Here is a 26,847-nt window from a genome sequence, read left to right as displayed (position 1 = left end):
CCAACTAACACAGGGCTGTCTCAGACAATACCTGTAAGCAGAGAAATATTTTCTGTCTTTAGTTAGTTAGGTACAGGGGTTGCATGTTGGGGGGGAGTTAAATGTTACTGGGGGATTACAGAGCCACATTTCACTTTTTTGTAAGCATTTATGGTCTTGCATAGCAACAATCTGGAGGGGTTGGTGTAGTGCTAGACAACATTGGGGCATACAGGTGTTCATAATGGATCAATTGAGTATAACATATGGCTGAAATTAAAGTATTCACTAAATGTAAGAGGCATGGGAGATGTCATCAAAAGACGAAGGGTTTCTGACTATATTAGGAGTCAGAAACCCTCAATCATATTTCTACAGGAAATATTTAAACCAAAACCCAAATATCATCTGCTTCCACATAGATATTTCGGTAGACAATTGCTGGCTTTAGGAGGCAATCACTCAAGGGGGGTGGGAATTATATTTGCCAGATCATTAGATTTCCAGGTTCAAAAACAACAAATAGATTCAGAGGGCAGATACATCTTCATTTCAGGCTTATTACAAAATCGCAAATTTACACTTGCATCAATTTATTCTCCTAATTCTAATCAATTCAACTTTTTATCTAGAGTATTAAGGAAACTACAGAAATTTGTATCAGGAGAAATTCTTATTGGTGGAGATTTGAATATGATTTGTGACCCTAAATTATGTCGGCTACAGGGACTAACTCTCCCTTGCATCGTCTCTTAGAGAAACATGGGTTAATAGATGCTTAGCGTCTAATAAATATAGGAGTTAAAGATTTCACATATTAGTCACCTAGATTTAAAACTTTCTCCAGGTTAGATTACATCCTAGTATCCTTAAACCTAATAACAAACATTAATAGTGAGGAAATATATTCTTATATCAAGCCAGGTTTCTTGCCATTCCATTTTAGGATTTGCATAGAAGAGGAATTATGTCAGGTATGTTGTCACCATGGCAGTGTTGTGACTTGTCATACCTAACTGGCTAACTAAGAGCCAAGAAGCAGGGGGCAGGGTGAATTTCACATATTGAATTGGGCTAGCCAGCTAATTATTTGGCTACAGGCTTTAAATGTCAGCTTTTTTTGTGCAACAGTAAAAAAACAAAACAAAAATATTAGTATAGACCTGTAGAACACTGGGGAAATAAATTGATGCAAGCTGATTAGAAATGTGAACCGCCTCATCCAGCATAGATCAGATTGCTTGCATTTTAGGCTACACTTTAGACATTGCAACATATATATTTATATAGTTAGTCTTGGATAACTGTGGATAAATTGGATAAATGTTGGTTCCAAGAAAATCTGCAAAAACAGAATATATTATTTTTCCAGTAACATTTTTTTTTGGCAGTCACCTACAAAATGAGACGGGTGTAGTGACAGATTCTCCTGAATTTTTTCCTCTTCCCTGTAGGGAAATTGTTGTATGTGTGCATTTTAAAAATCTGTTTCCTGATTTGTTCAGTTTTGTGTGAATCCAGCGTCTTGGGGATATTCTATCTGTTAGCTTTGTTTCCAGAGGCTCATAAAAATCAGTGTCTGATGGAAGAATGCTTCTGTGATCTATTTTAAATTGGAATTAATACACAGGAGTAAGTTTGGAAAGTAAATGTTTGTAGTCACAATCTTATTGAATTCCATTTTATCCCCACTCCAAAATCTACACTAAAGTATTTTTTTCATACACTGTGGTCTTCCTTTGACTGAAGCATTAATGTAATGCTCCTAAGTTTTTGTGCAAATCTGCCAGGTCTAAAAAACACTTCCTGCAAAGGCCATTGTGCAAAGCCTCACATACTTCAGTGCTAAATAAAAGCCCAGGGTATATCCACAGTTTTCTGCCCTGCTGACTGCATGCTTGTCACTAAACTGATAATGTAATGAGAAGTTTAAAAGGTACAAATAGGAGTTCAGTTGTGCACTCAAATCCTTACTCATGTCCCAGTGTGCCTTTTGGGTTACAAAAGTTATTGAATGTTGGTGGGAGGACAGTTCAATACATGAATTTGCCCAGCTTGTAATGCTTGGTCATACCCCAAACCAAGACCAGCATCCAGAAATTTTCAGTCTCAGAACATAATCAAGCTGAAAAGAAATCTTCTGCTCCTTCTGCTGGCCTGGCAGTGACTACAGCTACAGCATTAGCAGAAAGGAAAATCTTGAGAGCCCTTCCTCTTTCCTCATACATGGAACATTAGCATGCCATCCCAGGTGTCAGGAACCCAGGGAGATACAATATTTTACATTTAGAAAATTAAATGTTCTGGAGGCGGGGTGATGGTAGGATGGGGAGGTTGTTTTTGGTACTACCAGGCCAGACCAAGAAAGCAATGGGGATGATAGGGGCAGTTTTCAGTACTTTGGGGGGGGGAGGCAAAGTGTCAGGGGCTCATGGGAAATTTGAAAATGTTCCTGTGCTTCTGATATTGTCATCAAGAGCACAGCAGAATTTATTTATTTTTATTTATTTTATTTTATTACATTTTTAGACCGCCCTATAGCAATAAGCTCCCAGGGCGGTGTACAGCATAATAAAACAGGTTAAAATACAAGTGGATGTAGATACACAATAAAACATAATTAAAAATTTTCAATTTTAAATTCAAATTTTAAAATTTTTAAAATTTTTAAAATGCCTGGGCGAAGAGGTAGGTCTTTACCTGGCGCCGAAAAGATAACAAAGAAGGCGCCAGGCGTATCTCATCAGGGAGGGCGTTCCATAGTTCGGGGGCCACCACTGAGAAGGCCCTAGCTCTAGTTATCGTTCTCCGTGCCTCCCTATGCGTTGGGACACGGAGAAGGGCCTTCGACGTCGAGCGCAGCGACCGGGTAGGTACATAGCGGGAGAGGCGTTCCGCCAGGTATTGCGGTCCGATGCCGTTAAGGGCTTTATAGGTAAGAACCAACACTTTGAATCTGGCCCGGAAACATATTGGTAGCCAGTGCAGCTGGGCCAGGACAGGTGTTATATGATCAATTTTTTTTGTCCCAGTAAGAACTCTGGCCGCAGCATTCTGCACCAGCTGAAGTTTCCGAACCGTCTTCAGAGGTAACCCTACGTAGAGTGCATTACAGTAGTCCAATCTAGAGGTTACCAGAGCATGGATAACTGTGGCAAGGTTCTCTCTATCCAGGTAGGGTCGTAGTTGGGCTACCAGCCGAAGCTGGTAGAACGCATTCCGTGCCACCGAGGCTACTTGAGCCTCCAGTGACAGGAGCGGATCTAATAAGACTCCCAAACTACGGACCTGTTCCTTTAGGGGGAGTGTAACCCCATCTAGGGCAGGTCGGACATCAACCATCTGGGCAGAGAGCCCCCCCACCAACAGCATCTCAGTCTTGTTAGGATTGAGTCTCAGTTTATTAGCTCTCATCCAGTCCATTATCGCGGCCAGGCAGTGGTTTAGTACATTAACAGCCTCACCTGAAGAAGATGAAAAGGAGAAGTAGAGCTGCGTATCATCAGCATATTGCTGGAAACGCACTCCAAATCTCCTAATGACCTCGCCCAGCGGCTTCATATAGATATTAAAGAGCATGGGGGACAGAACTGAACCCTGTGGGACCCCATATTGGAGTATCCAGGGACTCGAGTAATGCTCCCCAAGCACCAACTTCTGGAGACGATTCTTGAGGTAGGAGCACAGCCACCGCCAAGCAGTGCCTCCAACTCCTAAGTCCGCAAGACGTCCCAGAAGGATACCATGGTCGATGGTATCAAAAGCCGCTGAGAGATCAAGGAGAACCAACAGAGTTACACTCCCTCTGTCTTTCTCCCGACAGAGGTCATCATACAGGGCGACCAAGGCTGTTTCTGTACCAAACCCCGGCCGAAAGCCCGATTGACATGGATTTCTGGTTTTGGAATTAGACGTAGAAATATGGGCCATTTTTAAAATCTTTTACTGATCAGCTGACCAAGCCAAATCTTGAGTCAAAGCAGGAGTGGGGGTAGGGGGTATCACTGACTTGGACTAGTGGAAATAATCACACCCAAATAGTCACAAATAGTCTCAGTGTGGTTTCTGGGACTAATGTAGAGTGAATCATCACACTGGCATCCCAAAAATAATTTGCCCAGAAGTCGCAAGCTTGCAGTATGTATAGTTTTCTGTGATCTAGAACACAGTTAGACATCAGGAGTAGCCAACATGATGCCCTCCAGATTTTGTTGGCCTCCAACTCCATCAGCCCCAGCCAACATTAAAATATAGAATAATAATATATTATATACATAATATGCCCCTAATTGTATGTTACACCTGCAGCTACTTACGGATTTATTGGAAACAGCTGTTATCATTAAATTTTGTGCATTGAAAACAAGAAGACTATACTGGGTCTACCCAGGCATTTGGCATAGTTTTTCTTGGGTTTTCTGGGAGTGAATAGGGAGTGTGAGTGTGTGTGTGTTGCCAGGGAGTGGGGGAGTTCTGTATCTTCACTGATTTTATTGGGACCTATTGCATATAAATGGTACAAAAGATGACAGCCTTACCCACAAACTCGGGGTTAATATATGCAGTCAGTTAATTGCTTAATCAGCTTGCTTCCCATGCCAAATATTGATATGTGTTTAGAAAGCATCACCCGCAATAGTTGATATGGGACAGCTGCTTGGCTCAGTTGAACTATTGTGCAAGATTCTGCGGAATTTCCCTCATTGTGCAGTGAAATGGGCTTGATAGTATTCAGTGACTATTTCTGTCTCTTCTTCATGTAGGCAAAGACATGTCAGCCCACAAAAATTATTCAAATTTTATTCAAATTTTTATCCCTTCCAAGGATGCAAAGTACTACCTTCCTTATTTCCCCCCCATCTGATATGGTTGCTGCTGCTATGTATTCCCAGGTTGTATTTTATACAATAAAACACCTCTCCAATAACATGCTAATATTCAGGCAAATCCACCTGTAACAAAGTAGCATTGAGAGGGATTTGGCTCAGGAATATTCTCTCTTTGCTAGTTGCTCATTTAATCTGAGGAGAAACATGTTGCCAAGCACAGTTGCAGCATCAATAACTATTTCCCATTAAAATGATTCACACATTAGTTATTATAACCTAATATGAATATTTGACAAGAGCACCTTTCATTAATAATTCTCTTTGAAGATGAGTAGATGTGGCCAGATGATTTGTATGAAAGTAAAAAGGCACACTGCCCTGCTATACAGATTTCTTGAGTCTAATTAATAGTCTACCAATTACCTTAAAAAGCATTTCAACAAGGTGAATATCAAGAAAGAAGGTGAGAGGGAAAATGACAACAGTGTTTGTGGAATTAATGAAGGCATTGCTCGAATGGGTGTGTGTCTTGTTCTAATGGTTGCAGGTCAAAATCAGAAAAGAACTGAGAAGGGTTCTGAGCTACAAGGGCAAGTGTGATGTCTGGAACCTAGCTTTGAGTGAGAGTTAAGAATGTTTAGTTTCTCTAAGTAGCAGTTGGGAGATGATTTGAGCAGTCTATAAATATTCACTAATAGGCAAAAAACCTTGCGGTTTAAGAGTGTACCTGAAGCCCACAGATATTTCTATCAGACTTTAAAAGGCAGGGAAATTGGGCAGCTATAGTGAATGCACCAGGGGAGCAGGAGACCTGACCTCCTCTCTGAGATATTGGACTGCCCTACAGATTGGTCAAAATGCAAAGACAATTTGGCTTGGTCTTTCACAGTGCAATCCACTTCCTGTGTAGCTTGGAAGAATTTGGTAACATGTGCCTCTGAGCATATGGTGAGTGGTGGCAACACCTGCCATCTCCAAAGATGGAGAATTATACTTTTGTATGTTTGTTGGTGTTCTTCTTACTTTGCTTCTTTCCTGTGTTACTAATGTTTCTACAGAGAATCTAATCTAGAAAATTTTATTTCCCTCATTATTCATCCTAGAAATCTGTGTCAAATTTATTTTTATTAATGTCAAAGCCTTTTTATTGGTCAATGTCATATGATGGTTGTCAAGAATAGCTAACTTTGTTCAAGTTGAAATGGGTCAACCAGAGAGAATTCTGGGAGTCTGTGGATCCCTGGGACATCCTACTGGGGGAGATCTGCGGCTCAGCGCCAGACAGACAATTTGCAACATTGCAAGAAGATGCAACTGAACCTTAGCTGTTATCTCTTATCGGCTTCCTGAGATCAAAAGTCAGGAAGAGGGGGTGTTGTATATCAGGAACCATGGGTGGGGCTGTCTGGCCCCCTTATCTTCAAAGGAGCTGATCATGGCAGGGGCGGAATATGGTTATTTGCCTCCCCCCTCCCTGTGGACTGGTAAACTCCATAAAAATGAAGCAATTGTCAATATATCACATTCTATCAAAGCACATCATGGTAGCTTGGAGTCCAGAAACAGCTTGTTTGACCTGAGTTATCTCATTAAAGATTTTCTCAGAAAATGCACAGGTTCAAAAGCACTGGTCCCCTAAAAAGATCAGAGTGTTGGTCCCTGATGGTCCCTGATGGATCATTTGGTGCCCTGACTCTTAAATTTAAATTTAATAAAAGGGGACTATTGCTATACTGATTTTTACGAGGTGTGGGACCCAGTGGAGGAGGGATTTCTCTCAGCTTCCCAAAACTAAGAGGGAAGAGAACACTGAAATTGACTACTAGTTTGCTGATTATGTTCTTGAAATATGGCACAATCTCCCTCTTGCTCCTGTTGCAATTTGTACTTTAAGTTACAAAGGCAATTGTGTATTTGAGATTATCTTCATGTTAATAAGATCCCTTGACCTTTTAAGGTCAAGCAGTGAAATATATAGTAAAAAATGTGTATGATGCAAAAAAAAAAGCATAGCATTAGGATTGTTCTAAGAAAAATAGAACAACCAACCCAAAGAAATAAGACAATACTTATGTCTGTAGTTGAGCTTATAATCTTGTAGGGCAGGTGGAAAAAATCTTTTTCAACCCAAGGGCCACATTTTTTGTGGACAACCTTCTGGTGGCTGCATGGTAGTGGTGGGTGGGCCAGCAGATGTGACTCTTAACTTTGTATAGCCATGCAAAAGTCAGAGGACTCTACACACATTTGTAAATGGCTTGTTGACTTTGCAAGTGCTGGTGGAACCGTGAACTGTGTTAGTGGGATCATCATCTGGCTCCTATCTGGTTGTGGTATGTTATGATTTTGTATTCAAATTGTCTGGGTGGTGACAAATTAATTACAATTAAGTAAGCCTTGATTACTCATCAAGCTTTGAGTGCTGCTCCACTCAACTTTTGGCACTGAGGCTGACATGCTCACTGACATTACCTGTCATCATGCAGACTCAGTGAATAATTATAACTGGAATGGTGCATTAATTAAGGAGCAATGGTTGGGTACACAGCTGTACAATCAAATGAAGCAAAAGCAAGATGAGCATTATCAATATCAAATATTTTTGTAGCCTGAATTAACTGACATTGGTCACTAAATTTTAAAGGGGGAGCAAAATCTTCACAGAATCTAGTCTAACCCCAGTTATTGACACAGAGGCCTGTACATCTGAAACATACGTAACATATTACCTCACACAGTGCAAATTATAGAGCATCACATGCGGAGAACAGGAGGAACCAAAGACTTTCATGATGGATGTGCCAGTATAGCAGTGTTTGCGTGATTTTATACGTATTAGACACCACAGACTATTCTGTCCTTCCCCAAACTGCCATGTTATCTCTCTTTCTCTCTCTCACCCTCCATCTTCACTCACTCACTCACTCACTCACTCACATACATCCCTACTATGTCACCTTCTGAGTATTTCATTAAAATAACAAAGATTCCTCCAACTATTAGGATACCTTCTCTTTACCATTATCTTCTAATTTTTAAACAGCAATTTACACAATTTATGGTGTATTATTTATTAAACACCAGTTTGGCAAACAAAGGAGTTATTGGGCAGCATGGCCACTGGCGAGGGATGAGGGAAGTTGTGATGGAATGATATCTGAGGCCCCACAGATTCCCCCACCCTGATGTAATGGACTATAGAGGATGGTCAGCATACTTCCATGTGCATGTTTATAAAAGTATATTCACCTGAGAATGTACTACTATTTTTGTATCTGATTTTTATGTGTAAAGTTTATTATGCTAAACAGGATGCTTTATTTAGTGGTTAATTGTGTTCTATAGAATGTGGGGATTTTCTGATATTTTTGTATTAGGGTTTTTTTTTTCTTTCATTTTAAGATGTCCCTTACCTGGGAGTACCTCTCATTGAACCCTGTGGAGCTTACTTCTGAGTAGACATGTGTTGGATTGCAGCCTTAATCTCTATTGCAACCTACTTAGAGATTTGTTTAAATATAAGCTGTATATGAATTGCAAAGTTAAATTAAAGTAGAAAGGAATGATATGCCTCTTATATGTGCATAATTGCTGTCAATACCAGGTAGTAGGAAGTAGCTTTCTGTAGTTCTAACAGGTTGTTTTAGTCATGTGTTAATCTACTCTTGATTTATATTACTGTACTGATGGATATTATTTTTAAATTGAGTTATAGTGCCCTGCTCCGGGATTGCTTGTGACAAAGGGTGGGCTAAAATATTTAAAATAAATAAAATAAACAATATGTACAATAACCACTTTCTAGTTAGTCGGGGAGTGGTCCAGATATAGGCTATTTCTGACCTGATCCCTTAGCTCAGATGAGGTCAGAGAAAAAAAGGTAAGAAGGAGGAAAAATACTTGTCTGATCTACAGTGATCATATATTTGTTTGTTTGTTTGTTTGTTTAATATATTTATATACCGCTTTTGAGGCAGACCTCACAAAGTGTGGTTTATATCAGATGATTATTAACAAGAAGCATCATTTTAAAAAAAAAAAAGTTACAATAAAATGGCATTGCTCAGTTGGTGGAATACAGGCTTAGCATGCAGAAAGTCAGGTTCAGTCCCTTGACCCTTTTGTTTAAAGGGGTCTAATGGAGAAGGGCCAACTATAGACCTTGGAGAGCAGTGGTCATTCACAATTGCTGGACTTGATGGATGGAGCAACTTCATATATTCAATAAGTATCGGAGAAGGGAGATACTGAGATAAAATAATGGAAGATGCTCATGGAGCAACCAAAATCTACAGTACTGTACATAGAATTAGGTGAAATAAGTTCTTTGTTGGTCCATGTTTGAGCAATATGAAAGTCAAGGAAACTCAATAAGGCAGCCAAAAAAGTAATATACTATACCTGTTAACATCCGGAAAGTAGAATCAGTTCCAAGGCTGGCACTCCTCGATACACTGCAAGCTATTTTTATATCAGTAACCCTGGATTAATAAAATCAGCAACTATGGTAGCTAATGAGGTCTCATTTGTATTAATCCCATAGGAAAGATCGCTGCACAATATTGTTAAGAATATCTGTATAACTTTTTGCTCTGTCATTCCCCCCCCACACACACACTCAAAACCTGCTGTACTGCCTGGTCTTTTTTATTTGGTGTGCCAAGGCTTGCTGTTATGATACTTGGTGATATGGAACATCTGATATTATGACTACTCCTAATTTTCTGTCATATGTTGCTACTATAGCTTTGCAAGTGATGTAAGAGGCTCTTACACCTGTCAGAAAGGCTTACTTAACTCATATGTTAAGAGCAAGCAAAGCCCGCTTTCTGAAATGAGAAGCAAATTCAAAGCTGCATATTAGGCTTGGTGATTTATTTGTTCATGGCACAGGTCAATTAATTTATTTCACTGTGATGTAATATTTAATTCTTTGTAAAGAAGAAATTGATACAGCATAGCTGTTCGTCTAAGCCAAAAAAGAGTAATTTGTCTGTCCGGCTTGGACATTTTTGAACCTTGATGAAGTCAAGGTTCCCACGCTAGGTGGGAAATGGGTACGGGGGAGAGGTGTGGGAGCCTGAGAATGTGGAAATTCCACCCTGCGTTCCGAGCAGCGACCTTCAATCTGACTGTCTATCTGCAAGCATAACTGGATTAGCTCTGTCAGGCTGCCGGGTGGATAGGTGCACGCCAATTCATCCAGCACCTCCGGGCTAAGTCCATTCCAGCAGAAGTACATCAGAACAGGGTCATTGTACTCCACCTCCATGCGAAACGTGTTAGTATAAGTCCCCACAGAGCCCTTCCTCTGTAGCTGATGGGCGGCCATCTCTTCATGCTGAGGGTCATGAAACATCTTGGTCATGGCTGCGACGAAGGTGGTATATTGACTCAAGACAGGGTTGTTTCTCACCAGAAACTTGTAGCCCACTTGGATGCTTCCCCTTTCAAGAGTCTGATGATAAACGCCACCTTTACATCATCATTCAGAAACTTGGCTTGTTGTACGCGTATGTACAGTTCTCACTGGGCAAGGAATGTGGCGAACTGGTCACTCTGGCCACCATACTGAGGAGGTAGTCCCACTGGTGCCTTTACTTGGATGGGTGGCGTGGTTACTGGTTCCACACCTCCTTGGGCAATCAAGGCTCAAAGGTTTCGATTGTTGAGTTGGAGATTCTGGACTTCAGTGTACAAGGCTTTGACGGTTCTCTGAAGTCCCCCTTCGGCACCACCACTAGCCTCCATGGTTTCGGTCATGGGAGCGTCGCTGAAGGGAGGCCCTAGTGCTGAGTCAAGCTCTCCGGCCCAAAGTCTGAGACACCAGACAGAGGTGAGGTTTGGTTTAATTCTCGTTTTATTAATGTTATGGTTACATCCAAAGTAGTGCGCTTCATAAACCCATCTACTCTGACTCACTACTTTCCCTAACTCATCTACCTAATCAGTCTCTGCAGCGTGTGGGGAGAGTTGACTCAGCACTAGAGCCTGGGTGGACACCTGCTTAAGTAGGGAAGGTCTTTGCCCATAAACGATGGCTCCTCTGAAGTTTCACCCTCTGAAAGTCCCTATTCTTGCACCTTCTCGCGTTGGGGGGAGCCTCCAATGGCCCATCTGACAGTGGGGCTTCGCTAGGTGACTGCGTGACCTCAGGGAGCGGGAAGCTGGTTGTCAGGGAAGCGTTTGAAGTGCAGGGCGGGGATCAGGAGGCAGCTCACAGATGGGGTGGGACCTGCCTCGATGGGGGTGCTGGCCAAGGAAGTCTGCAGGCTGGCAGAGTCCCCCCTCCATCAACATCCTCAGGGGCCTTGTCCTCATCTGACTCCCCTCCCTGATCGAACTCCCCTTGTGCTTGGGGTGCAACATTTAGGACAGCTTTTTTCAACTGGTGTGCCTCCAGATGTTGTTGGACCACAACTCCCATCAGCCTCAGCCAGCAATTGCCAATGGTCAGGAAAGATGGAAGTTGTGGTCCAACAACATCTGGAGGCACACCAGTTGAAAAAGGCTGATCTACGATCAGCAGCACCATGACTGAATACAAATTGCTGTGGAACAACTGTAGGAAAGGGCTATTTATTTATTATACTTGTATACCGCCCCATAGCCGAAGCTCTGTGGGCGGTTTACAGTAACTAAAAACAAATACAATTTAAAATACATCTTTAAAAAAAAAATTTAAAACACAATTAAAAAATTTAAAACAATATAAAACACATGCTAAAATGCCTGGGAGAAGAGGAAAGTCTTGACCTGGTGCCGAAAAGATAACAGTGTTGGTGCCAGGCGCACCTTGTCAGGTACATCATTCATAATTTGGGGGCCACCATTGAGAAGACCCTCTCCCTTGTTGCCATTCTCTGAGCTTCCCTCGGAGTAGGCACCTGGAGGAGGGCCTTTGATCTTGAACGTAGTGTACGGGTGGGTTCGTATCGGGAGATGCGTTCCATCAGGTATTGTGGTCCCAAGCCGTGTAAGGCTTTATAGGTCAAAACCAGCACCTTGAATCAAGCTCGGAAACATAAAGGCAGCCAGTGCAAGCGGGCCAGAATCAGTTTTATATGTTCGTACCGTCTGGTCCCTGTTACCAATCTGGCTGCTGCATTTTGCACAGGCTACTGTTCTCATGACTTGTTTGTGGGTTTCCCAGAGGCATATGTTTGATCACTGTGGGAAACAGGATACTGGACTAGATAGGATTTTGGATCTTACTCAGCCGGGCTCTTCTTATTTTCTTTATACCTTGAGTTAAATTTCTGCAATAGTCTCAGTTCCTATTTCAAATAGGAAATATCTGTGTTTACTCCACCCATGTGATTAAGTACAGAAGATCTCTCCTGAAGCAGAAAATGAGTTTATGTATTAATGCTACTAATAAGGAGGGTGGAAGAAAGACACCTCACTGCAGAATAAAAGCCTTTGCCCCCAATTCCTGACTAAGCCAGCTCTCCTAATCATATATAAGTTAATGGAGTGGTGAAATTGTGTAGATGGGATCAGAAGCAGCTTGTGGTCTGATCAAGTTAAATAGTTGAAAGGGAAAACTTTTTTAATAATGGGGCATCCCTGGGAGGAAAAAATTGCATTGTTTCTGCCTCTCCCATTTTGGAAGGTTATTGTGTGCAGATATGTGAATAACCACTCATAAGAAGTATGCACTCGAAGGCAAATTTTAGTTCAGATTGTACTTTAGAAAGCAGGTTGGTTTGGCTCTGGCCACGTTGGAGAACGCCAACTTCATCTCAAGTCTGAATCAGAACCTCATTTTGAAAAAAATCTGTTATAGGTGCATCCCTGTTAACTATAGTGGGGGAATGAACCAATTGTTATAGCTTTTTTTGCTTTTTGACAGAAATAGGTGAAATTTGCAGGGATAATAGCCTCTTTGGAGGGGATAAATCCTGCCAAATTTTAGACATGTATGTGCAGATGGTTTTGTGCTAAACACCTTTCAAAGCTAAATTTGGGTGATAAAAGGGGATTTGCATCCATTCCCATGGTTTTGTGTGCATTTTTAAATATGGCATACATTGTAGAGATTACTGTTATGATATATTACTTCAACATCCCTTTCAAAAGCACGATCTCTTGTAAAACCATTCCCTGTGATTAGAAGCTAATGCTATCAGTCACAAAACGATACCCATCTCCTCTCCCTGCCCCATCCCTAATGGAGAGATTGAGAGAAAAGTATCACAAGGACATACTGTCTGTATCTCTGAATCATTTCTGAAACTTTGGGAACAGCATAATTCAGTTCACACTGATTCAGAGTAAACCTGCGTCACTTCAAATGACACGTGAATCATTTCAGTTCAGGATTTGTCAAATTTGTCCTAGTACTCAACTCTCTGTATACTTAAATATTATTTTTAAAAACTCCTTTGGATAAAATCCTAGTGTTTGTGTTGAACCTTTTTTTAAAGTTTTAATTCTATAAAAGATTTTGTTGTTGTTACAGTAGACTGATGAATTATAACTCAAAAGCATTTAGACCAAAGTATTTTTAAAATCTGTGCAACTAGTTAGTCCACTTCTCATATCACCAAAAGCAGAGCAAAATAGTGAAGAGAGAGTTCTCTACCTGATTCTTCCCTTATGTAGGTAAGGGGTTTCGTGGATTTTCCTGTTGAAAGATTCAGGAGCTCATGGATATTGGAGCTTATGAAACCTGCAGGTTACATCAGAGTAAAAGTGGGAAGCACAAGTCTCTCTGATGTGCAGTTTCCTGACTTCTCTGTGATATGTGAAACTGGCAGTGGGAGAAAAATGACAAAAGAAAAAGAGGGTAGCTGTATTTTAAGCATTTTTGAGGGTCTGCACAACTTTGACTTAGGGTTTTAAGATGCTACAAATACCCCATCCTTCAACTTCTGGGTAATGCAATTGATTTGAAGTAGCCTGACATTTTGCATTAGGAAAATTGGAGATAAATTTGGAAAGCATTTCAGGTAATAAATAGTTTACTTGGCTTTCTGTAGCACATAGTCAGGTCCTAAGAAGTCCAATGGGTACTGGAGACAGAAAAATGTAGCAAGTGTTCATTTCTTCCTCCTCCTCCTCCTCCTCCTCCTTCTTCCAGCAGAGGATTTCACTTTTTTCCTGGGGTGACCGTAGTTCTGTGGTAGTGCTCATGATGTGTATATAGAAGGTCCTAGGTTCAATTCTTGGCATCTCATGTTAAAAGAATCAGGTGATACAAATGGTACATTTAGTGATATGCAGTTGGGGAAGGGCTACAGCTCAGTAATAGAGCACGTGCTTTGCATGAAGGAGGTCCCGGATTCAATCCCTGACATTTCCAGTCAATAAGAGCTCAAAGAGAAGGTATGTGATAGACCTCCTGCTTGAGTCCATAGAGAGCCACTGCAAGTTGGAGTAGTTCAAACTGAGCTAAATGGACCAATGTTCTGATTTAGCATAAGGTGGCTACATATTCCCATATGATGTCTTAAATATAAAGCCTTATGAAGATGCCAAAAGGCTAGACCCACTTCAAACAAGATAATATTTTGAGAGAAGGAACAGGAACTGCAAACATTCCTCTGCTCCCCTGGTTCAGCCAAAAGAGACTCTCACATTTTTCCCTTCACACCAGGAAATTCAGGTGAGGAGGAGCCCAGAAGGGAGAATTAAATGTTGCATTGTGGATGAGATGGAGAAGCAAAAGCAGAGCTTGGAACTAATTCATTAGGAAAAACGAATTACTTGTAATTTATTACTTTATTGAGGAATGAGTGGGTAATTTCTTGACATTTTGATTGTAATAGAATGAGGAGTAATTTGAGCTGTACTTGTAATGTTTCCAGTGTTAGTCTTGGGTGTTACTTGCGGGGGGGACGGAAAACATTCTGCTCCTCTGATTTGTGGATAAAAATCACGTGCTTCTGTGCAGCGTTGCTCTTCCCTCATGCTCTATAGGTGTTTAGGAGGCAACGAGGAAGGTGGTGGAGAGTGAGATGGGGTGGAGTGGAGAAAAAATGGTTTAAAAAATGGAAGGTGGTGGACAAGAATGGAGGGAGAAAGGAGGTGGAGGGCAAGGAGGCAGTGGCAGAATGGACATGAAGAACTGTGGAAGTGAGAGACAATGACACGTGTGTGTGTGTGTGTGTGTGCGCGTGTGTGTGTGTGTGAATACTGTGTTTGCACTTGGTGTGAGGGAGTAGCTCTCCCTGGCTACTTTGCAGTTTTAACTGTTTAGCACCCCAAGGGAAAATATTTGCTCTGTGGCAGGGCAAGGTCCAGGAGGTGGTTGAATGAAAGAGACTATGTTTGCTGGCTAAGAGTGTGTGTGTGTATGTGTGGAGGAGTTGCACATGGTTTAGTGTGCAAAGCTCTGAGTGGTGGCCTCTGTCTCCCTCCCCACATTCCCTCTTACCAGCGGAGAGTCGAGGGACCACAGCTGCTAGCTAATCGCCCAGAAGTAGCAGGGCTGCTGAGAGAGCAAGAAGCAGAGCCAAAAGCCACTTCACAGCCATGGCTTTGAGGTGGGTGAGGGGCAGGCAGAAGTTGCAGCAAGTTCAGATCTTGTAAGTTCAGGTCTGTGGCTTCCTTTATGGAATCAATCAATCTCTTGTTTGGCCTTCCTCTTTTTCTACTCCCTTCTGTTTTTCCCAGCATTATTGTCTTTTCTAGTGAATCATGTCTTCTCATTATGTGTCCAAAGTACAAAAGCCTCAGTTTCATTATTTTAGCTTCTAATGATAGTTCTGGTCTAATTTGTTCTAACATCCAATTATATGTGTTTTTTGCAGTCCATGGTATGCACAAAGCTCTCCTCCAACACCACATTTCAAATGAGTTGATTTTTCTCTTATCCGCTTTTTTCACTGTCCAACTTTCACATCCAAGCACCTTTTCTAGTTCTCTCATAGCTGCCCTCCCCAGTCCTAGCCTTCTTCTGATTTCTTGACTATTGTCTCCACTTTGGTTAATGACTGTGTCAAGGTATTGATAATCCTTGACAAGTTCAATGTCCTCAATGTAAACTTTAAAGTTACATAAATCTTCTGTTGTCATTGCATTAGTCTTTTTGACATTCAGCTGTAGTCCTGCTTTTGTGCTTTCCTCTTTAACTTTCATCAGCATTCGTTTCAAATCATTATTGGTTTCTGCTAGTAGTATGGTACGTCTGCATATCTTAAATTATTGATATTTCTCCCTCCAATTTTCATGCCTCCTTCATCTTGGTCCAATCCCGCTTTCCATATGATATGTTCTGTGTACAGATTAAATAAATAGGGTGACAAAATACACCCCTGTTTCCCACCCTTTCCAATGGGGAACCAATCGGTTTCTCCATATTCTGTCCTTACAGTAGCCTCTTGTCCAGAGTATAGGTTGCGCACCAGGACAATCAGATGCTGTGGCACCCCCATTTCTTTTAAAGCATTCCATAGTTTTTCATGATCTACACAGTCAAAGGCTTTGCTGTAATCTATAAAGCACAGGGTGATTTTCTTCTGAAATTCCTTGGTCCATTCCATTATCCAACGTATGTTTGCAATATGATCTCTGGTGCCTCTTGTGATGTTCCTGTATTAATGTATATATGGTAAGTGCTGTTTGTATAGAAGATACATGGTAAGTGGAATGAAAGAGGAGGGGGGAGTAAATGAGCAGTAGAATGCTGGATGATTGGCTGAGTGTTTGGATGGCTGAGAGTATAAATGGAAGGATGACAGTTGAATCTGGGTGGACGTGAGTGGGTTGTTTTGGTGGAGTTGGGAGGTGGGTGTGAGTTGGTGTATGTCAGGAGAGTGTGGAGAAAGAGGGAGGTGGAGTTCGGATTAATAATAAGTCAAATATCACAGTAATAGATGAAACCATAAGCTTGTAGATCATTATCAAAGTTATCTTGTTATTAATGTTATTTAATAAATACTATTTTGGTTTACCGAAGGCCTGATCCTTGGCTGGGGTTTCACAGACCAGAAGGGAGGGTAAGGTAATAACCAAGGCTGAAGGGAAACAGTAACAAATGGTGGCAGCGGTGAAGAGGGGAAGATAACATTATAAGTATCCAGAGCAACCCCGAGTTATGAGTTATCGGCATTGATACAAGGGGGTTGGGAACAGCATAGGCACGCAGTCACGGATGTAACCGGATAGAGAGACTCAGGCAAGGTCTCTGGGAACATTGGTTGTAGAACGTGACTGGTGGTGCTGCCTAGCAGGGGGATCTATTGAGATCTGTGCTAGAGCGGAGAGAGAAACCATAAAAAAGGACAGTCCGGACTGGTGGAGTCCCTGGTGGTGCCTAGTGAAAGGCAGTAGTCACGAGCAGGTAGGAACCTGACAGGGAGAGCCAGGGAAGTGCATCACAGGTGGTGGCTGTAGCGGTGGGATACAAACAAAAGAGAGTCCAGATACGGACAAAAGAGAGTCCCTAACAGTGGTGTGGCAAACAGAAATAACAAATAAAGATTACTTGTGAGAGTGACTGGCAAAGAGTGTGTGGCAAAGAGTGAGTGAACTCCAACACCATGGCTGAATATGTAAAGATGAAAAGAGAGGAGCTGGAGGAGAAGTGCATAACATTCAATTTACCTCACGAGGGTAAAGGAGTAGACAAATTGAGGGTAGCACTGATAGCTTTTACAACTGTCCAGCAAAAACAACCTGTCAGAGAAGAGACCCCAGAAGGGTATTCAAGCAATCCCGCTTATATAGAGTACTTGAGAGAGAAGTTAAGATGGGAGCATGAGTTGGAAACTGAGAGATTGAGGAGGGAGGCTGATGAGAAAGAAAAGCAGCGGGTCTTTGAAGCTGAGGAAAAAGACAAGCAGAGGGTCTTTGAAACGGATGAGAAAGAAAAACAGCGGGAGTTGGAAATTGAGATAATGAGAATGGGGTTTGAGGAGAGGGAGAAGCAACGAGCATTGGATGCTGAGATACAGGTGGAAAAGTTAAAGTTTGAAAGAGAGAAGTTTCATTCTGATGAAACAAGAAAGGACAGAAATGAAACAAAGATAAAGGTTACACCGAAAGATTTTGCAGTGTTTGAGCCGGGACAAGATCCACAAATTTACCTCAGCACTTTTGAAAAAGCAGCTCAATTGTGGGGGCTACCGGAGGATAAATATATGCAATATTTATCAAACCTGATCAAAGGGGAATTGGCAGAGGTATACCAATATTTCCCCTCAGACAGGCCCGTCACATATGCGGAGTTTAAAGAGGCAGTATACAAAAGATTCAGACTGGGACCTGACTATTTTAGGAAGTTATTCCGAAACTGTCAGATCCAAGCAGGGAGGTCTTTTGTTGAACTGGGAGCAAAGTTGATGGATATATTTGGAAAGTGGATGAGTAGCGCCAAAGCTCAGTCAGTGGAAGAGGTGAAAAGCCTCATGATACTGGATCAATTATTCCATCAGTTACCACCAGAAATAAGGCTCCTTGTCAAAGACCGTTCCCCTACATCGGTGCAGGAGGCCGCAGAGATGGCGGATCACTTTGCCTCCAATAGAACTGGCTGGGTGGGGAAAACATCAAGAGAGTTTAAACCCAGACCATATAATGGCGTCAAAAAGGATGTGGTGCCACAGCGAGTGAGTCCTCCAGTAAAATCTGAAGGGCACAGGACACCCCAGAGTGGATCTGTGTACCCTAAAAGTGAGGAGAAATTATGCTATAAATGTGGTAGACCGGGGCACCTACATTTTCAATGTGAGGTTGCCAACCCCATTAGTAATCCTGCTCAGGCAAGGGCAGTAAAAACAGAACCAAAAGATCTAACAACGAAAAAGGTTCAGTTCTGCCAGATAAACTGGACAGAAGTAAAAGACTTGGATTCGAGTCTAAGAGAAGAAGTGTGTGTTCAAGGGGCAAATTATTGGGCATTGCTTGATACTGGTGCTGCTCAGATCTGAGGAAATATTACCTCAGGAAACGGTGACTATCCAAGGAGTGAGGGGTCAACCAGAAAGCTTACCCATGGCCCTAGTGAAAATGGAGTGGAGAGGCAGAGAGGGAAAATATAAAGTAGGTATTAATGCCCAACAACAAGAACCAGTGATACTGGGAAGAGATGTAATGGGGGCACAAGGAAAAATATATGTGGTAACCAGACAACAACTTGGCAGAGAAACAGAAGCCATGTTAAAAGGGGCTGAAGGAAACAGGGTGGAACCTGTTTTTGAGCCTACAGTCACCATAGCAACCCCTGGAAGGCCTGCTGAAAGAAACAATTTGTATCAAATGGTCTCTAGTGATGAGGCAGAGCAATTCAGGGAAGAACTGAATAAGGATACAAGTTTGAAACAAATAAAGGAGCAAGCCCTGACACAAAAGATTCCCTTTACTGACAAGCTGAGGAATCAAATTGTGTGTGAGAATGGGATTTTATATAGACTGTGGATGCCTGCTGAGAGAAAGGATGAATGTGAACCAGTGAAGCAATTGATAGTACCTAGCAAATACAGAACCAGATTGCTAGAGGTAGCCCACGATGTCCCATGTGCAGGACATCTGGGAATAAAAAAGACCAAGAGGAGATTGGCTGCACACTATTATTGGCCAAATATCTCCAAAGATGTAAAACAACATTGTCTATCTTGTGGTATATGCCAAAAGGTGGGAAAAAGTGGAGTAAAGACTAAGGCACCCTTAAAGCCCCTTCCTATAATTGGACAACCCTTTTATAGAGTGGGAGTAGATTTGGTGGGCCCTTTTTCCAAACCCACAAGGCATGGCAAGAAATATCTAGTGGTGGTGGTGGATTTTGCCACCAGGTACCCAGACGCGGAAGCATTAAGATCCGTAGAAGCCCCTGTAGTGGCAGAGGCTTTGTTAAAAATCTTTATGAGGCTGGGTTTCCCTCATGAAGTGCTGACGAATCAAGGCAGTGTATTCATGGGAGAAGTGATGCAATGTATGTGGAAGTGTTGTGGTCTAAAACATCTAAAGACCACCACTTACCATCCAGCCACTAACGGATTGACTGAGAGATTTAATGGGGTTCTGAAGGGCATGATAAGAAGTTATGTTCAAGATCACCCACAAGACTGGGATGAACGTTTGGGGTGCTTCTTATTCGCGTACAGAGAAGTCCCTCAGGAGTCAACAGGCTTCTCACCCTTTGAACTGATGTTCACTAGAAAAGTGAGGGGACCTTTGGAAGTGTTAAAAAATTCATGGGAAGGAACCCTGGGAGAGTACAAAACATCTGTAGTTGATTTTGTATTAGACTTCCGCAGCAAATTAACATCGATGATGGAAGCTGTACAAAAGAATTTGAGTCAAGCTCAGGAGAAGCAAAGTTACTGATATGACAGAACAGCCAGGGAACATGTGTATGATGTGGGAGATATGGTTATGGCATTCATACCCAGGAAACATGATAAATTACAGGCTAACTGGGAGGGACCATATACCATAAGAGAAAAGCTTGACACAGTGACGTATGTAATTACCACAGACCAATTAAACAAAAACAAAGTGGTTCATGTAAATATGTTAAAGCCTTACCATACCAGGGATGCAAAGGTGTTGCAAGTTACCTTATTCCCTGAGGGAAGTGGGCCTGAACTTCCAGATTTGGTACAGGAAAGCAAAGACAAAGGAGGGGTAGATCAAGTGGAATGGTCAGAGGAGGTGAAAGAAAAAGTAAAGGAAGAGATTCTGAGAGTTTTGAAAAACTATGGAGATCTCTTTAGAAATAAACCTGGCCGAACTAGTATAGCCAGACATTCCATTGGTACTGGAAATCATGCCCCAATCAGATCTGTGCCGTACCGTGTGAATGGGAAAGTTGTGAGTGAAGTAAACTATTTAGGACATAAGGTGGGGAGTGGGAAATTCACCCCCTTATGGAGCAAGGTGGAGGCAATACAATCGTGGCCTATCCCCTTAACTAAAAAACAAGTTAGGGCATTTCTAGGTGTGGCTGGTTTTTATAGAAAGTTTGTGAAAGATTTTGGGGAAATAGCAACCCCCTTGCATGAGTTGGCAAAGAAAAAGTGTTCTGAGTGTGTGGTATGGACGGATGAATGTCAGAAGGCTTTTGATCTGCTGAAGCAAGCCTTGTGCCAAGGACCTATATTAATAGCACCAGACTATGAGCAACCATTCATCGTGGCTACGGATGCGTCGGACCTCGCGCTGGGAGTCGTCTTGCTGCAGGAGAGAAAAGGCACCAGACATCCAGTGGCGTATCTGAGTTGCAAGCTGACGTTGAGGGAGAAAAACTATTCGTTGGTCCAAAAGGAGTGCCTAGTGGTCGTGTGGGGACTGAACAAGTTGCGCCCATACGTGTGGGGATGAAGATTTACGGTGACGACTGACCATCGGGCCTTGTTATGGTTACAGACTATGAAAAACCATAACACTATGCTGCAGAGGTGGTCCTGGGCCCTACAAGACTATCAAGTGGACTTCCAGTTCATAAAAGGCAAGGACAATGTATTGGCCGATGGACTGTCAAGGCAGGTGGCTGGGACTGCAGTGACATGACGCAGATGTAGGAACAAAAAAGACATTTTCCCCATAAAGACTTGGTTTTATTGTTAACGCGGCGTATGAATCCTAGAGCAGGAATAATACTCTGCCGTTATTTTTAAGGGGGGGAAATGTGATGTTCCTGTATTAATGTATATATGGTAAGTGCTGTTTGTATAGAAGATACATGGTAAGTGGAATGAAAGAGGAGGGGGGAGTAAATGAGCAGTAGAATGCTGGATGATTGGCTGAGTGTTTGGATGGCTGAGAGTATAAATGGAAGGATGACAGTTGAATCTGGGTGGACGTGAGTGGGTTGTTTTGGTGGAGTTGGGAGGTGGGTGTGAGTTGGTGTATGTCAGGAGAGTGTGGAGAAAGAGGGAGGTGGAGTTCGGATTAATAATAAGTCAAATATCACAGTAATAGATGAAACCATAAGCTTGTAGATCATTATCAAAGTTATCTTGTTATTAATGTTATTTAATAAATACTATTTTGGTTTACCGAAGGCCTGATCCTTGGCTGGGGTTTCACAGACCAGAAGGGAGGGTAAGGTAATAACCAAGGCTGAAGGGAAACAGTAACAAATGGTGGCAGCGGTGAAGAGGGGAAGATAACATTATAAGTATCCAGAGCAACCCCGAGTTATGAGTTATCGGCATTGATACAAGGGGGTTGGGAACAGCATAGGCACGCAGTCACGGATGTAACCGGATAGAGAGACTCAGGCAAGGTCTCTGGGAACATTGGTTGTAGAACGTGGCTGGTGGTGCTGCCTAGCAGAGGGATCTATTGAGATCTGTGCTAGAGCGGAGAGAGAAACCATAAAAAAGGACAGTCCGGACTGGTGGAGTCCCTGGTGGTGCCTAGTGAAAGGCAGTAGCCACGAGCAGGTAGGAACCTGACAGGGAGAGCCAGGGAAGGGCGTCACACGTCTCCCCTTTCTAAATCCAGCTTGGATGTCTGGCATTTCTCGCTCCATATATGGTAAGAGCCTTTGTTATAGAATCTTGAGCATTCCTTTACTTGCATGGGATATTAAGGCAATAGTTCGATAATTACTGCATTTCCTGGGATCCCCTTTCTTTGGAATTGGGATGTAAATTGAACACTTCCAGTCTGTGGGCCATTGTTTAGTTGTCCATATTTCTTGACAGATATTTGTCAAAATTTGGACAGATTCAGTCTCAGTAGCTTGTAGCAACTCTATTGGTATGCCGTCTGTTCCTGGTGATTCTTTCAAGTATATTAAGAGCAGCTTTCACCTTGCATTCTAAAATTTCTGGTTCTTCATCATATGGTTCCTCCATGAATGAATCTGTCATCTTTGCATCTTTTTTACAGTGTTCTTCAGTGTATTGCTTCCATCTTCCTTTTATTTCATCTTGGTCAGTCAGTGTATTCCTCTGTTGATTATTCAACATCCCTACTCTTGGTTTAAATTTCCCTTTAATTTCTTTAATTTCATTTCATTTCTTTAATCTTTTGGAATAGGGCTCCTGTTCTTCCCTTTTTGTTGTCCTCTTCTATTTCTATACAATAACTATTTGTAATTTAATAAATTGTAATTTATTACTTTTTAAAAGTAACCTTCCAAGATCTGAGCAAAGGAACAGAAGTTCAAGACATTTATGCTTCCTGTTCTGTCTGTCACATCATGATGTCCAAAGCCACTCCTAGTTAGCATTACATATGTCTATTTCTATTTATTACCAGCTGAATATTAACTGATGTTTAATGCCAGTTTAACCACAACAAGGTAGTAATGAAGTGCATGTTTAGCTTCAGCAGGGTATCTGGAATGTTTTTACAGATAAGGGGATTACGTCATATAAAGTGAGAGTAAAACCTTCCCAGTTCTTGGGAAAATGTATTTTATATATTCTGTTTCCTACTTCTAACGTTTTTATATCTTATTTATTTGTCTACATTTCAGGTGGGTTGTATAAAAGTACTTAAATGACTATGGTTGAAACCCATAGCTCTAAGTAGATGTGTAGCTGTAATGAAAACTGTTTTATTAAGTTCCCCCTTCCCAGAGTAATCTAGTGACATGCTCCTGAATTTAGCTTAATTGCGTAATTCCTAAGATGTTTGCCAAAACAACCTACTTTCATCCTTAGAAATATTTCTTCCAATAAAGCACAGTATGTCCAGTATACTCAGTGAGCATATTCTTCCTTGTCAGACTTTTCCTGTTTATTTCTCTTGTGAATATTGCTCCTGTGTTGCAACCCAACTGCAAAAGACACAAAGCAACAAGCTTGCTTCAGATCTGAAATAAATTTGCCTTTGACAATTCATAACCCAGCTTCAAATTCATTTCCTTTGTCACTATTGCAATTCATATTTAAAAATGTAGTTTATCCTGTCATCATTTGACCTGGGTTGACCTATTGCTGTTTTTAATCTGTTGAACACTAAAAATTGATGAATGCCAAAATGTCTAAATAATAAAACAATGTCCTTGGTGCTCATTAACAGTTCAGTCCTATTCTCCACTTAAACTGCCTCAACAACTAGAGTTGCAGAGGAAAGCAGCTCTGTTCTGCTTTTATTTAAATGTTCCTAAAACATTTTGCTACATCTAATAGATACATATTACTTTACCTATAACCCCAAAAATGTCCATAACAAGTTTGGGTGAGGCTTTTAGAGTAGGGTTTCCCAAACTAGTGGTCCATGAGCTTCATCCTGGTGATCCCTGTCATGTCCATGTTGAATATTCACATAGATTTTTAATTGTATTTTATTGCTTCTTTTATTTCTTATATTGTATTTTATTGTATTACAAAATGCATTCCATAGAATTAAAATTATAATACAATCTAACAATATAAGAAAAAACAATAAAAATGCAATTAAAAATCATGCAGCATCTAACACAGCACATTACAAATTGTAGAATAGGCAGAAAAATAATCCAGTGGTCCTTCATGACCATCAATAATTTTCAAGTGGTCCATGGGGAAAAAAGTTTTGGAACCACGGTTTTAGAGAGTGATGTTTAGGGGTTGTGAACTGGTAGAGCTGTAGAAGTCAAAAAGGAAACAACAAGCAGGCAATAAAGATAGAGCTAAACTAGCAGGATGTCACAGAGCCTTTAGACACCTCCTAGTGGATAGACAAATTGATCCAAGAGTCCAGACAGACCTGATGACTGACAAGAGCCAGTCTTCAGTTGTTGGGCAGAACCCTGATTTGAAGCATCTGTTGCCTCTGAAAAGCTTCCAAGAATGCTTTTTGCCATTTTGAGATGGATACTTGCTAGGGAACAGTGGTCTGTGAGTGGTACATTGGTGTCCTGTCAGAGACAAAGGTTCAGGCTCCTCACCTTAAAAGTCTTCTGAGTTTCTTTTCCCCACATGTGGTTGCACATAGGTTGTGTTAGAGGGCACCTCGAACAGCCTTGAGGACCATGGGACTCTATTCATCAGCCATCTGAGGCCAGGCAACAAGGAGTAGGCCCTTTTTCAGTGGTGGCACCAACCCTGTAAAATGCCCTCTGAGTTAAGACTTACCAATCCCTGACATTTAATGGTTTCAGGCATTTAGCCAAAATCTGGTTGTTTAAGAAGGCCTTCAGCTGAAAAGCATTTTTTTTCCTTGTTAAAGAAAGGGCATAAAGACTCTTGCCTCCAAATTTATTTTAAGGTTACAGTCCTAAAAATATTTACTTGATAGTAAGCTCATTGAACACAGTAGGACTTATGTCCACATAAACACTTACCTGGGAGTAAGCCCCATTGGGACTTACTTCTGAGTAAGCATGTGTAGAATTGTCCTGTAAATCTCAGTCTTTTAACACACTGTGACCTCACCTTTTTAAATGAATCTCTATGAGGGCTAAAACTTTGGTCTTTGTTCGTTTAAACACAAATGGAGGAAGCGGACACTACACTGAAAGCAAAATTCAAGTATGTGTGGTAGAATCGCAGTAATATTGCGTTAAAACTCCATAGAAGCATCATACAGAGGGTGGTGTTTTTGTGAAAATTTCCCCAAATGAGCAATAGAAAATAAAAACCTTTAAATTTATATATTGCCTATGTAACAAACTAGTATCTAGAGAATCATCTCTAAATGGAATTAATGTATCCTCAATCATGATTTTGTGTCTTTTGTAGACTGTGATGTTTTCTCCTTTGGCTGTGAACTGCTCTTAATTATCTATTAAAATGGGAATCTGACCAGTTACAAGTTAACTTAAAATCATGTGTTTTAATAATTCAAAATGGTTAATGGTTAATGTCTTTATGCAGTCAGACATGGCACAGTCTGTGTGAATGTTACACAATTTGCACTTAGTAATTTAGTTTTCAAGGGCAAATCAACCTCTCTGCTTGCTAACTCTCATTTTCCAAGGGTTATAAGACTTTAATTTGATTCTTTATCCACTGTGCGTAAAACAATCACTGGAATTTGCATAGTAAATTATCAGATAATCACTTTTTATGCCCACTACCTGCTTGTCGGGATGCACATTACTTTTTAAGAGTACCCTAGGTAAACAAAAAGAAACTTTGCTGCAAAACAGATGGTGCAGAATCTTCATGAAGTGAGTGTATGAATCTCACAAATAGGGAGCAGAAGCATTATCATGGCTGTATAGATGTAGATTAATGAGTTCCTTTCTGAACATATTCATATGTATGAATATAATATGAATATATACAAGGCTTGCAAATTTGGATTCATCTGACCACTTTTGAAAAAGCCTTTTTATGGTGTATAATGCTTGGTTTTCACCCTGATCCAGCTAGGTTGACTTAATTGCAAAAACAGATTTTAACATGCATGTCCTCTAATCTGAATTGGGAACTACGATTTGGATTCTGACAAGTTAGTTAAACTTGTGTCCCATTAAAATAAGTGAGAACAAAGTGCAGCTAACTTGGGGCTGGTTCACATATGAGCCAATATCTGCATTAAAAATGCTGCTTTTTCCATCGTGATTGATTTTGACAGTTCACATACTTCCGCCCTCACTACAAATAAATTGGCTGTTTTTCTTTTTAGCATTCACACGGGTGCGCGTTTATTGCCATTAGCGTTTCCTTGTTGTCATGCCCACACATTAGAATGTTAACTGCGGAGGCAGGGAAGGGGCGGTGTTTCCCTAAATGAAGGGAAGAATGGGCGCTTGAAAGGAAGGGAATCGCCTACAGCTGCCCCCCTTCCCTGTGGTGCAGGCTTTCTCCCGTCTCCCCTGCTCCCACCCATGGCTGTTAGGCTGTCCCTGCGCGAGATTGGTGTGCCTTTGGCACCCCAGGAAAAGCCTCAGCATGCATTCTGGGAAACATAAAAACCCCCCAAACAATTATCTTTACACATTAAAAGCAGCTACTAAAGGAAGCATCAACCATTTAATATTATCACTCTCCATGAGTGGGATGAGTGGAGCAGATGCTGGGATGAGGTGCCAAGGCAGTTCCCCTTTCCCCTGCACTTTTGGGTGCTTATAAATTACCCCAGCGGTGCCTTCACCAGCCTCCTCTTGCCATGGCTGCACGCGCTCCAAGTCTGGGTGTAGCTCCAGCGAGCGGCGCATAGCAGCTTGTGGACACCCCCCCAGCTAAAGCGAGAGAGACGACCA

The 26,847-nt window shown here is 41.5% G+C and overlaps 1 protein-coding gene across 4 annotated transcripts in view; it reads left to right on the top strand.

The window, feature by feature from the left end:
• The window catches only part of RBMS3 (RNA binding motif single stranded interacting protein 3), a 734,215-nt gene that overhangs the window by 307,635 nt on the left and 399,733 nt on the right, over positions 1 to 26,847 (top strand). The window lies entirely within an intron of this gene.

Source organism: Rhineura floridana, chromosome 10 (assembly GCF_030035675.1).
Source record: "Rhineura floridana isolate rRhiFlo1 chromosome 10, rRhiFlo1.hap2, whole genome shotgun sequence".
Lineage (NCBI taxonomy): Eukaryota > Metazoa > Chordata > Lepidosauria > Squamata > Rhineuridae > Rhineura > Rhineura floridana.
This window is presented reverse-complemented; position numbering and strand designations above follow the sequence as displayed.